The sequence below is a fragment of the Bos indicus genome, chromosome 2 (assembly GCF_029378745.1).
Source record: "Bos indicus isolate NIAB-ARS_2022 breed Sahiwal x Tharparkar chromosome 2, NIAB-ARS_B.indTharparkar_mat_pri_1.0, whole genome shotgun sequence".
NCBI classification, from domain to species: Eukaryota; Metazoa; Chordata; class Mammalia; order Artiodactyla; family Bovidae; genus Bos; species Bos indicus.
In genome coordinates, this window is record NC_091761.1 from 43,713,798 (window position 1) to 43,727,541 (window position 13,744).

Consider the following 13,744-nt stretch of genomic DNA (forward strand, 5'->3'; position numbering starts at 1 on the left):
TCAGCCATAAAAGAGAATGAAATGATGTCATTTGCAGCAACATAGATGGATCTACCAGGTGGTGCTAGTGGCAGTGAACCCACCTACCAATGCAGGAGATGGAAGAGAAGCAGGTTCGATCCCTGGGTCAGGAAGATTACCTGGAGAAGGAAATGGCAACCCGCTCCAGTATTCTTGCCTGGAGAATCCTGTGGACAGTGAAGTCTGGTGGGCTATGGTCCATGGGGTTGCAAAGAGTTGGACATGACTGAAGCAACTCAGCATGCATGGGTGGATCTAGAGATGATCATACTAAGTGAATCAGAAAGACAAATAACCATATGATATCACTTCTGTGTGGAATCTAAAATATAACACAAATTAACCTATATATGAAACACAAACCAACTCAAAGACATGGAAAACAGATTTGCTTTTGCCAGGTTTGGGGTCAGGGTGTTGGGAAGGGATGGATTGGGAGTCTGGGGTTAGCAGGTGCAAAGTATTATTGATATATGTATAGAATGGATAAACAAGTTCCTAACTATATTCAAAATCCTGTGATAAATCATAATGGAAAAAAAATTTTTTAAAGAATGTATATATGTGTATAACTGAATCATTTTGCTATACAGCAGAAATTAACACAACATTGTAGCCAGCAGGGAAGCCCATAAATCAACAGTAAGTCAATTTAAAACAATTTTTAAAAACAAAATCAACATTTTTTTAAAGCTATAAAGTGAAAAAAATGATGATAAACTTCCCCTCAGGCTGATGAGTATCAGAGAAGAACAAGAATGAGTAAGACTCAGTGCATCACATTATCACATACTGTTCAGTATGAGTCCTGCTATTTGTGGAACAAATATGCTGCTTCAAGATACGAATGGAAAGGAATCCATGTACATGCAATTAGGCTGTATCTAGAAAATTAACATCAACTGGAGGAAAAAGAAAATCCTATGCTCTCCTTAAAAAAAAGGTTTTTTTGGTAAAAGACAATACACAGTTCCAGTTTTGTGGATTTAAGTTGTTGTTGTTTTAAAGGCATGCATGCTAAAGCTTTGTTATTTCTTCCTTTTAAAGCATAGTGTTCATTTAGGTATTTGAGACTTTCACAGGGACCTGTCATTGACTATCTACCTAAGATCTGGCAGAGAAAGGTAAGAATGCTGCCTCCTGCGTCCTTAACAAGGCTCTACTGTGCTCAGTGTAGCCAAGGTCACCTGAGCAAATCCACTGGGCTCCTCTCCATGGTGAAGGAGAACTCACAATTGAAATCAGTTTGTGTAAAGCTGGCCAAGGCAGTGTGATTTTAAGAGGCAACTCTGAGAATTACCCAAACACCTGAATGGAGTCATAAAGGAAGGCAGTGATTCCCCAGGCGAGCATTAAGGGTTTATTTACGCAACTAAGTTTTCCTCCATCAGTCTACTAAGAATGGTCCAAAAGCAGTAAACTGAAAATAGGAGATAAATAAAACTTTTTCGACAGGATGTTAATTTCCTAGAAGATGTATCAATTATCAGGTTGATCTGAACAACAGAGATGACATGCCTGAACAATCCTACATGTAACAAAAGCATCTAACCTGAATTGCTTAGTTTAGATAACACAGTATGCAGGTAGGCTGTTCTACAAATTAGGGTCACCTGAGAAGTTTCATTAAAAAGTATGGATGCCTAGGCTCTGCCCTAACAATTAAAGCAGAATCTCTGGGGAAGGTGAGATTTTTTTAAAGCTCCCCACTTGGAATGCCGGAGAAGGCAATGGCACCTCACTCCAGTACTCTTGCCTGGAAAATCCCATGGATGGAGGAGCCTGGTAGGCTGCCGTCCATGGGGTCGCACAGAGTCAGACACGACTGAAGCGACTTAGCAGCAGCAGCACTTGGAATGCATATGGAACCAGGATAAAAAGAAATACTATTTCTTTTAACAAAGCCAGTATCTTATTTTTGGCTGTTGAAAGTGCTGTATCAGTCAGAGGCATCATCTGAAAGGAAATGGATGATTATGAAGGAGGGGAAGTGTTAAATTTGGTCAATTAAATATTTTAAGAAAATATAGCATAAACTGTTTTTTTTTTTCAATTAAGTTATCTCTTGGGGGATTTAAACCTTAAGTAAAAACCTGATGATAAGCAGCAGATAAATACAGAGATATCTTATCTAGAACTCTCCTACTGAAAAATAATTTTTAAAAATATAAACCTGAACTTCTTATACAGGTAGTATTTTCTTTAGAGAGCAATAAAAGAGTACCTACAATAAATTTATTTAAACACCCACACAGAGGCTGACTGGCTATGCAGAAACACATACATTATGTTTAAAACCTGCTAACAGATATGAGAGATTTTGCTGTGTATTGCTATTGTTGTCAAGTCACTCAGTTGTATCTCTTTGTGACCCCGTGGACTGTGGCCTGCCAGGCTCCTCTGTCCATGAGATTCTCTGGGCAGAATACTGGAGTGGGTTGCCATTTCCTTCTCCAGAGGATCTTCCCGACCAAGGGATAGAACTTGCATCTCCTGCTTGGCAGGCAGATTCTTTACTACTGAGCCCCTGGAGAAGTTCATTCCTGTGTGCACGTATTTTACAAAATTCAATAAGTGTGTACAGACACACAAAAGCCAAAATTTTGTTTCTACTATGCTCAAAAGTAAGTCATCCAGGAGGGAAACACCAGGGTCCTATTCACAGACCATCTAGAGGTCTCACTGGAAAAGCAAACAGTGCACTCAAGTCTGGCAATATATTTTTTTAATGCATACATTTGGTTTTGCTGTATGGAGTTTTCTTGAAAATGCCTATTATAATGAATCCCAGGTCACTGCACAGACCAATTAGCCCTTCATAAATAGTCAGAAGACCCTTAACAGGCCCTTGGACTGCAAGGAGTTCAAACCAGTCAATCCTAAAGGAAATCAACCCCAAATATTCTTTGGAAGAACTGATGCTGAAGCTCTAATACTTTGGCCTGAAGTGAAGAGCCGACTCACTGGAAAAGACCCTGGTGCTGGGAAAGACTGAAGGCAGGAGGAGGACAACAGAGGATGACATGGTTGGATGGCATCACCAGCTGGATGGACATGAGTTTCAGCAAACTCCAGGAGAAAGTGAAGGACAGGGAAGCCTGGCGTGCTGCAGTCCATGGGGTCACAAAGAGTCACACATGACTGAGTGACTGAACAACAACAGATGGTCAACATTCCCAAAGTTATTTTTGATATAGAAATTATCTAAGTAAACTATCTTGGATGCAACTCCTAACTCTAATTCAAACAAAAGGGGAATATTATTAGACTTATGAGTTGTAGCAGTTAGATTAGATCTGCTAGGCCAACAGGTAGTTGTAGTCTGATGCATCGTCAAGATTTGAGTCTGTCTGCTCAGGGTCAGCTACACCACCTAACCTGCCTCATTGTGGGATCCAGGTTGAAGAGGCAGTAGCTAGCTAGAGCATATTTTTCTCATGGCAGTCACAGAAGCACCACAGCTCTATTACACTTGAAAGTGAAGTCGCTCAGTCGTGTCTGACTCTTTGCTACCCCGTGGACTGTAGCCCACCATGCTCCTCTGTCCATGGGATTCTCCAGGCAAGAATACTGGAGTGAGTTGCCATTTCCTTCTAAGCCATCTGATTGCATCATTCATTTATATTTCATTGGCCAAACAGGTTACAGTCCAAGTTCAACATCAATGAAGCAGGAAAAATACTCTCATGTAATGTAAGTCACATAGCAGAGGAGGAAAGTGAGACATGAAAATAATCTAATCTACAGCATCCATGATCCATAAATCTGCCACTTATAAGACAAACCCAAAAAAAAGGAGGGTCGGTGCAAACCTGACACCACCACACAGACTCTAAAAATGCCGTATTTTTTTAAAGTAAGGTGGCAACGAGGATGAGGAGCTCTGAAACTGTGGGAGGAGCCAAAGAGCGGTACCAGTGATGAAGTTGTTGCTGAAGCATGTATGATGAAATAGTTTAAATAGAACAGGTTCATGAAAACAGAATGAGAAATGCAGATTTTCCAAATTCATAATAGTTTAGGTATAACTAACCTTAAGAACGCATGTGCGCGTGCGCCCGCGCAGTTGCTCAGTCACGTTCGACTCTCTGCGGCCCTACGGACAGTAGCCCGCCAAGCTCCTCTGCCTAAAGGATTCTCCAGGCAAGACTGCTGGAGTTGCCATTTCCTCCTCCAGGTTCAATTTCAGACCCAGAAAATGAACCATGTCTCCTTGCATTGGCAGGTGGATTCTTTACCACGGAGCCACCGAGGGCACATAATCCTTAATATATTTTCCATTATTTTATCTACATTCTGAGAAAGTTAGATATTCAAACTCAAAATTTGGGATCTCTCTCAAGAAAATAGGATATTGCCTTATTTGAGGACTGCCTTATATTCAGGTTCGTACAGTTTCTATTGCTGTATCTGCTTTAAAAATTCACAAGGCCACAAATGCATCTGGTCTTTCTACTTGGTCCACGTAACCTTTTTAGTAAAGATTGTCTGTCTTTATGATACTTCTATCAGTAAATACAAAGCAATAAAAATGCCTGAAATTCAGCTTGCATGCTACATCTGTCTTTATATCACGACTATTTGTTCCAACACTCGATGTTAAACACATATGATTTTCAATGTAAAGAACCAGTTCTTACTAACACTTTCCCACCATAACACTGGATGATGATCTGTAATTCTCTTCTTTGGTGTATTTTACCTGTGTACAATGATAACTGAGATATATTTCCATCAGGTTTTTCAGACAATGTAACCTCGGTCCCCCAGGTCCCTGAAGGCACTAAAGGAGCCTAGGAAAGTAGAACTGTTTTGCTTTTCACTAGTTTATACACTGTGGCTCTGTATAAGTTTTAATTTGGGAAACCAAGGTTCCATTTTAATTTTTTTAACCACCAGTTATGAATTATCAATAGTGTTTAGACCAGTTTATCCAAGGGCTCAAGTTTCCTGAGGTTTGGTGTAGCAGACTGTGCTGACTCGGTAAAAATTACAAGTGGTATGAAGCAACAATGTGGCATTAAATTTAGAACCTGCTATGTTTACATGTATATAGTTTGTGAATATATATACACCATGCATCACTTCCAAAGACACCTTTACTGGAAACATGTCAGACCATAATTATAAAGGATACAAGTCATTTTTATATTGTTATTGTGCAACCTATACTCAGTGTCCATCTTCTGCTTCCTTCTGCCTTTAAAAAAAAAATGTGTGAGTGCAAAATTATGTTAAGAACTCCACCTATTTGGGAATGACCAGGATTTGAGAGGCTCCAAAAACCTAAATCAATCAATCAACAATCTGCTCAAGACTCATCTTATTTGTTATCTTTTTTTTAAAGACCCTGATTTGTCATGATCTCAGACCAACAGGAAGCAAAATTGAAAGGATTCAAAGAATCAAAACCCAAGTTTGAGACAAGGTGGGTAGCCCAAGAGCAGAATCTGGACACCACTGTTGAAGATTTCTCAAAGGTCATCTAACCCCAACGCCTCATTTTACAGATGATGAAGAGACTTTCCTAGTTCACACAGATATTCCTTTAGCTCCCAGCCATCTCAGAATTTACTAAGAAAAATTTCAGTTCCACAAGTGAAAGCTAATGATGAGTTGACTTTTCTCTAGTAAGTTTTTGTGGATTTAAGGAGCTCACAATCAGCCAATATTCCCTGTTAACCAAGGCAGCAAAATATTTTTCTTAATTGTGCAGGATCAATATGACCAACTTTCTGACTAGGGAGGGTTATCAAGCTACTTTGCCATATACTTTTCAGAAAACTTAAAACATTCCCATACTTTTTGTGTCTAACCAGGGGTATTTCCATGTTTTGGGAACTAAACAGTGTTTATAATTCTGATGTCTGAAGACTGCGAAAGGTCAAGATCCAGATGATCAATGCAATTTCCCAGATAGGAAATCCTGCCTCCAAATTAGTCAGACAAGGGACTCACCTCTCAGCCCAGACCTCCTCCCAGGAGCTCTTATTGCTTAGAGGTGAGGATTTCAAACAGCACAATTATTATTTCTCAAAAACCCCATAAACATCTGTCAGACACTAACTTCTGGCAGGGTGTTTGGTCTTGAGTGGAGAATTCTTATAGAGTCTGGATGACCTTTGTGCAAGTCAAAGTCCATCCCTCATCTATAAAATGTTGGGGATACTTTTATGGGAAAATATATAGAAAACAAACACAAATGGCTAATAAAAATATATCACCAAAGAGTAAAGATAGCTGATCCTTTAAGGACAGTCATTCCTAGAATGGTGCAAGCTTGGGTATTTCAACCAGCTGCCACCGAAGACTCATTGAAAGGAAGTCATGTTGTTGACATCATTCACAGGCTCTTTAGGATACCATTTAAGGCAAAAACTTTGAAATGAATTATCATTGTGTTCATAAAATAGAAGGGACTACTCCAACCCTGAAAACCATGATATGGCAGGCACCCCACTCAACAGATAGCTGGCCTTACTAAAAATGTATAATCACCCATGATGTTAAATCTAAGATTGAGCCCATTTTCAGTTTCAACACCTCAGTCTAAGAGGCTGAACATCTATCCTCATCCTCTCGATATACACGTCTAAAAATTAAAAAGAAATAAAACTAACAGCTTTCAGAGTCATTCAGAGGCAAACTAACATCCCAGAATTTACTCAACAGCTACAAGACATATAGCTTGTACTTTATATGGATGCAACGATGACTCAGATACAGACCCTACCTCAAAAATTCTAGTACTCTTATCACCATGTACTTTACACTTGAATAGTAGTAAGTTTTGAAAATGATTTAACTTACTCATCTTCGCATAATTATTTAAGGTGAATTATTTATATAGTTTTCTTCATTTTATAGATAAGCAAATCGATTTCAAAAGATTAAATCACCTGCCCATAGACAGTAAGCTGTAGGGACGTGGCCTCCAAAAAAAAGACAAAAATCCTTGCAATCAACTCAATGATACACATAAGACAACACTAACACCCCCTTCAAATGGCTATATGACTGCTTTCCTCCGCTTCCGGGCCTTCAGATCAAGCACTGTAAAGTAAAATCTCCACAGCCATTAATATATAGTTCCACTCAGACTGAACTAATGGTCATTAGCGTTCATCAACAAAGCTCAGCCTACACATGCATTTGAAATAAGTGCTGACTGCATCTTAATTATATCAGATTACTTAAGCTCGTTTTCCATTCAATTAAAATGCTTTGCAATGAGAGGTACAACTCTTCAACCAACATTCAGATAAAAAACAATTGTGAGTCACAGAGCCAAGGGCCTTTCCTGATGTCGGAATGGAGTGGCACAGGGCATGACCACCAGATGACATTCTGCTTAGGAAAGCAAGATGAGACAAGAGCAAGACAGTTTCTTGGTTTGGTTTTAAGTAAATTTGGCCTCTGATGAAACAAACTCCTGAGGGGCAGAAAATCCCAAATGGGATAAAATCCACAAATATTCATGGTCCAAGAAATTCAGTATGTGCCTTTCTTACACTAAGAGTTTCCTAACAGAGGAGTAATGTCAATATTTTCTATGGAGACCTTTCAATGCTTGGTCTGCACACACAGTATGAAATAAAGAGCGAAAGCAACTATTCAGACAGAAACAAAATGCAATCTTTGGCCTTGATTTTTTGGATATTGTAAGCCCAAGGAACTTTGATGCATAATATCTCCACAATTTTCTCAATTCTCTGAACCACCATGTGAGTACTGTATATTAGACACCTCGGTAAATTATCAAGAAGCAGACCATAAACAGTATTTGGGGGACTCCTGGATCCTCTGTATGCCGTTCCCACAACTGAAGGGCAGTGACTCAAAGCACACATATACAAATGTATAGGCATTAAAAAAAAAAAATTCACACACAAAAATCATCTTGACTTTATGCAAGGCATAAGTTCTTTTTATTCGATTACTATATTCCTTTCCTATACAAGTCATAATATCACGACCAACTACCTACTACATAGATTCCAAGACCCAATCTTGATGAAGTGAAAGAAAGTGAAAGTCGCTCGGTTGTGTCCGACTCTCTGGGACCCCATGGACTATACAGTCCATGGAATTCTCCAGGCTAGGATACTGGAGTGGGTAGCCTTTCCCTTCTGCAGGGAATCTTCCCAACCCAGGGATCGAACCCAGGTCTCCAGCATTGCAGGCAGATTCTTTACCAGCTGAGCCACAAGGGAAGCCCAATCTTTATGAATAACTTGGGAAAAAAATACTTCACTGGGTCTCATGACAACACACAGTGGACCCACACCGAGAAGAAGGCTCTACCACAGGCCATCATAGTTCCCCAAGCAGGAACTTGCGGTATTTTTAACTTCCTTAAACATCTATTTTTAAAACTCTATGTACATTATTCCTCTTCATCTTCACAATCGCCCTAAAAGCAGATACCATTGTTTGCACCTCTTTATAGATGGGAAACCGAGGCTCAAAAAGGTCAAGCAACTTGCCCTAAGTTACATGATCAGCAGCAGAGTTAGAATGCATAAGCAAACCATGTGACTACAAAGGAGACTCTAGGAATGGTATAACCACGGCACAGCACATCCACGATCCCTTATCTGAGTCAAAAGTAATTCGGAATTCACAATTCTTTCAGAATTTAGTAAAGTAACAAACAGCACGAGGTCCTCTTTAATCCTCACACTGGGGCCTGGGTTAAAACAGTAGACAAAACAGTAGAAGAAACAATGCACACTAAGTTAGACAAGGCAAGGCTGTAGGTAGCCTGACTTTAGCTGAGGTCAGGGTGACTGCCAGGAGAGCTCAGTTTGGCCAGGCTCTGCCTACCAATGAATTACTGTAAAAGAAAAACTTTCCTGAAGCTTTTAATCTGAAATACGTACCAATACAGAGATGCGGACCTGTACAAAAAGAGGTACTGGTGATGGAACTGGTTTCACATGCACTAACTGGACATCAAGAGCCTGTTGATTTTCTATCATCAGGAATTAGAAGATACTAATGATGGACGGCATCATTGACTCCATGGACATGAGCTGGAGCTAACTCTGGAAGACAGGGAAGCCCAGTGCTCTGCAGTCCGCGGGGTCGTAGAGAGTCAAGACATGGCTTAGCGACTGAACAACAACAGAAGATACTAAACCAGGTACCTGAAGACATTTCAGGACACCACTGAGAGGTTTCTATTTCAATAAATATGTCTGATTCATAAAGCCTCCACTACTGGAACATCAAAAGGCCAGGCTGATCAGAGTGATGAAATCACTTAGCCAGACCATATTATCATAAGACTGGAGAAGGCAATGGCACCCCACTCCAGTACTCTTGCCTGGAAAATCCCATGGACGGAGGAGCCTGGTAGGCTGCAGTCCATGGGGTCACAAAGAGTCGGACACGACTGAGCGACTTCACTTTCACTTTTCACTTTCATGCATTGGAGAAGGAAATGGCAACCCACTCGAGTGTCCTTGCCTGGAGAATCCCAGGGATGGGGGAGCCCGGTGGGCTGCCATCTCTGGGGTCGCACAGAGTCGGACACGACTGAAGCGACTTGGCAGCAGCAGGAGTCGCTATTATATCGTCACTTTGTGTTTGAAAGGAAACTCATCTTTCTTCCAGTGGGTAGTGCACAACCCAGTCTAGCTGAGAGCAGGTCTGATGACCTTCTCAGATTTGGCTGTGCTCTGGAATCCTCTGGGGCACTTTCAGAAATCTCAATGCCCAGGTCCCACTCCTGAGGCTGTGATTCAGTCAACATGGGTTCAGCATAGGGTTCAGCCTGGTATTTGCCAATTTCAAAAGCTCCCCAGAGGGCACCTATTATGCAGCTAAGTTTGAGAACTGCAGAGTTATAAGACACACGCCAAGATGTGTCTCATCTTGTCTCAAAGAAAGCTAAGTTTGAGATGTGTCTCATCCTTGTCTCAAAGAAAGCCCTTGACGATGTCATAAACAGAATACTGTTTTCCAAAATATCATCATCTGGAACCTCAAACTAGCTAATAACTGGCCTCCAAGTGATCCAGCATAAGAAAAGGTTCCTATTTATAAATTTCAGGGAGTGTGAGAAGGCAGGGTTAAAAGTTTCTAAATCTAACCACAAGGAAACAAATGTTGGCTCCAGCTCTGGAGCAGGGCAGCTTCAGACCCCAGCGCCGACCCCACACCCCCACGTGGACTGTACTGAGAGCTCATTCTTTTGCTTATTTTTGGTCCCTTGCTTTTTTAAGGCACCCTGCAGTCAAGTGCCAGGTACAGGAAACTAAAGAGCTTTCTGGTAAATAATTTGCCTTTCTTTGTCAAGAAGAATAAATATATCTTACTTGCTCAATGTAAACAGCCTCTCACTCCTCAGAGGATCAAAATGAGGGGCTGAACAGCCTCACTTTGTTTAGTGAAGAACATGATTTGTAACTGCATTTTCCCAAAGGCAGAATGTGGTCCCAAATTGCCCAGGGAGTTAGACTCAGATCCCTTGGATGTTCAAATGGTACAAAGGGCAAAAATGAAAGGCTGGCTCAGATAAAACTAAGACAACAGCCTCCAGGACTTCTCTGCATGCTCTTTTTTCTTTTCTTTCTTTCTTTATTTTAATGGCACAGCTTGGGAAATTAAATCTTTCGAACAACTTAGTTACATTCTTTGCCTCTTTAAACATGAAAGGGAGGTCTCTTATGTGAAGCCAAACATTCTCTAACACTTCCCCAGAACAGGGTTTGGTCATACTATGAGAAATCAAGGACAAGGCCAGCTAACTGTTTGTAGGAAGCCAATCCTCCACTTTGAAAAAACAATTACATTAACAGCCTTCATTAAAAGAACATGCAGCTCTGAAGTTCCTGCTCTGTTCCCTCTTTCAAATGAGAATTGTATACGTTACACTTTCTCTAACTCAATGTCAAATTAGCTAACTTGGGTCTCCAATTCACGTTATAACCAGAAAATAAGATTCACTCCTTCCTGGAACTATATATGACCATTAAAATCACTTTAATTCCATAATACAATTCAAATCCTGCATATAAATCTGGAATTAAGCTTGCAAAGGGACTCTAGAAGTGTCATTGTGAGACTGTATTGGCAGAACTACATAGTGGCCCTAGGAGGAAAACTAGTTGATGGGTATATTTTCATTACAGAGTATTATGGCGTTGGAGAAGACTCTTGAGAGTCCCTTGGACTGCAAGGAGATCCAACCAGTCCATTCTGAAGGAGATCAGCCCTGGGATTTCTTTGGAAGGAATGATGCTGAAGCTGAAACTCCAGTACTTTGGCCACCTCATGTGAAGAGTTGACTCATTGGAAAAGACTCTGATGCTGGGAGGGATTGGGGGCAGGAGGAGAAGGGGACGACAGAGGATGAGATGGCTGGATGGCATCACTGACTCGATGGACGTGAGTCTGAGTGAACTCCGGGAGTTGGTGATGGACAGGGAGGCCTGGCGTGCTGCGATTCATCGCAAAGAGCTGGACACGACTGAGCTGAACTGAACTGACTGAAACTAGGAAAAGAGAAAATTTCAATCTCCTTTATAGATAGTATTTCCATCTTTACCAGTTTTTCCTCTGCTTAAGACCTAAAACAAATGTCCTAGTTATCAACTACAGTTGACAAGTCATAGACAACAATCTTTTAAATACTGTCCTCTAAATCCTCAAGTAAGAAAACAGCCAATAGAAACATGTAAAATATCATGTATGAAACGAGATGCCAGTCCAGGTTCAATGCACAATACTGGATGCTTGGGGCTAGTGCACTGGGACGACCCAGAGGGATGGTATGGGGAGGGAGGAGGGTTCAGGATGGGGAACACATGTATACCTGTGATGGATTCATTTTGATATTTAGCAAAACTAATACAATTATGTAAAGTTTAAAAATAAAATAAAATTTAAAAAAAATGCTCTAACAACAACAACAAAAAAAACAGCCAATAATAATGGCTAATGTTTATTGACCAATTACAACATAACAGACCTGTTCTAAGGGAGATATACATGATCTCAAATTAAGGAACATGCTCAATTAATACTATGACTAAATAGGCAAAAATGAAAACCGAATCCAAGCCTCCACTTTCCAAGTATATGCCCTACACACTGCATTATTCAGCCTCAGACACCACCCACCTCTCAAATAGCCACCTTCATCCTCTACAAGAAAGGATGGAACAGGTTATCCTTAATGCTGAGTTATTCAAGTTATTCGAAAGTCTTAAAGCAATCATGAAAGCAATAATGCAGACACAAAGCAAACATAAGGGTAGAAAAGAGGAAAGAAATAGACAAATTAAGACATTCATTTTCAAAAAGCTTTCATAGGAATAAACTCAGCAAATCCAATATCTCCGTTTAATGTACTGTTTCAAATCCAACAGCAGGTAACTCATCTGTAATTCAGCACAGAGCCAAGCACAGCGCATCACAGATTCACTGTGGTTCTCTAGGACGATGCTATGCTGCTCTGGGGAATTCTCTGGATGCTTATACCCCTCCCATTTTACAATGGAAGAAATTCAAGGACTGAGACATTAAAAGCAAAAATAAAAGATTATGAGAAGAAAAAAGTAGTAAGAAAAATTAGAACATGTATTTTCTGACTCTAACTTGCATGCACAGAATTTGTAACTACTGGTCCCTTTAAGAGGAGTACAAGGACACATGAAGTTCAGCACTTCTTCCCAGTTTGACCAGCTACTCAGAACCCAGGCAAGAGAAGCTGAGGCCATGAGCGTGCAGAGGAACGCTCAGGAATGGTGGAGAAAGAGACAGAAATGAACTGGGGGAGAAGAGTGTATGCAACGCATACAAACATTTAGAGGGCGTGCGGAAAAAGAAATACTGACCAAGACGCTAGAGAAGAGTAGCCAGCATTGAGGGGAATAGAGGAGGGGCGGAGAGGCAGCTGTGTGTCATCACTTAGGGAGTGTGGCTTCCCAAGGCAACACACTCAATTTTGATTCAAGAGATGCTGCCTGCCTTTTAGGTGTCACACACAACAGCACGTCTGAAATGGCATTTGTGTAGGGCTCCTCAGATCACAACAGAATTGGTGAACAGCAGGGGAGAAGGCTGGAGCAGGCAGAAGAGGCTGGCCATGAGAGTTTCATACATTTAATTGTCAAATCTGGTCAAAGGGAAAGAAAAACAAATCAGGTGCTACAGTGAAATTCAGCAGAAATGGAAAACTCCTCTTGACTGAAAGAGTAATTGACTCATGTCAATTTTTCATCACCTTCATCTCATCACATGATATTCCAAGTGGTAATTTATTCAAAGGCCATAAAGCATTGTGAATGTGATGCCCAGCTTATTATATATCATTATTATTGCATTTGTACCCTAAAATAAGATACCAACTTCAACAAACTCATCATGTTACATTAGCTCTCCCCACTGAATCAATTGTCACAGGCAGCTGCCACCAGCAAATTACCCATTCACCATCTTTCAAGCACTCACTTTAGCAAAAGTATTATTCTACAGAGGAACATTCACATCTACGATTCAAAAGAGCACTGCCAAGCAGAATTAAAAGGTGAGCCACAAATAGAACTGAATTCACCAGTATCCACATCAAAAAGTAAAAAGGAAGTGAAGTCAATTTTAATAACAACATTTTAGATATGTTGGTTTAAGGAAGACGTATTATTTAAACATGTAACCAATATAAAAACTATTAATGATACAATATGAAAAAGAATGCAAACTTTGTTTTCAAATC

At 40.4% G+C, this 13,744-nt stretch overlaps 1 protein-coding gene across 5 annotated transcripts in view; it reads right to left on the reverse strand.

Annotated features, from left to right (window-relative positions):
* Positions 1 to 13,744, reverse strand: part of FMNL2 (formin like 2) — a 332,468-nt gene that overhangs the window by 184,677 nt on the left and 134,047 nt on the right. The window lies entirely within an intron of this gene.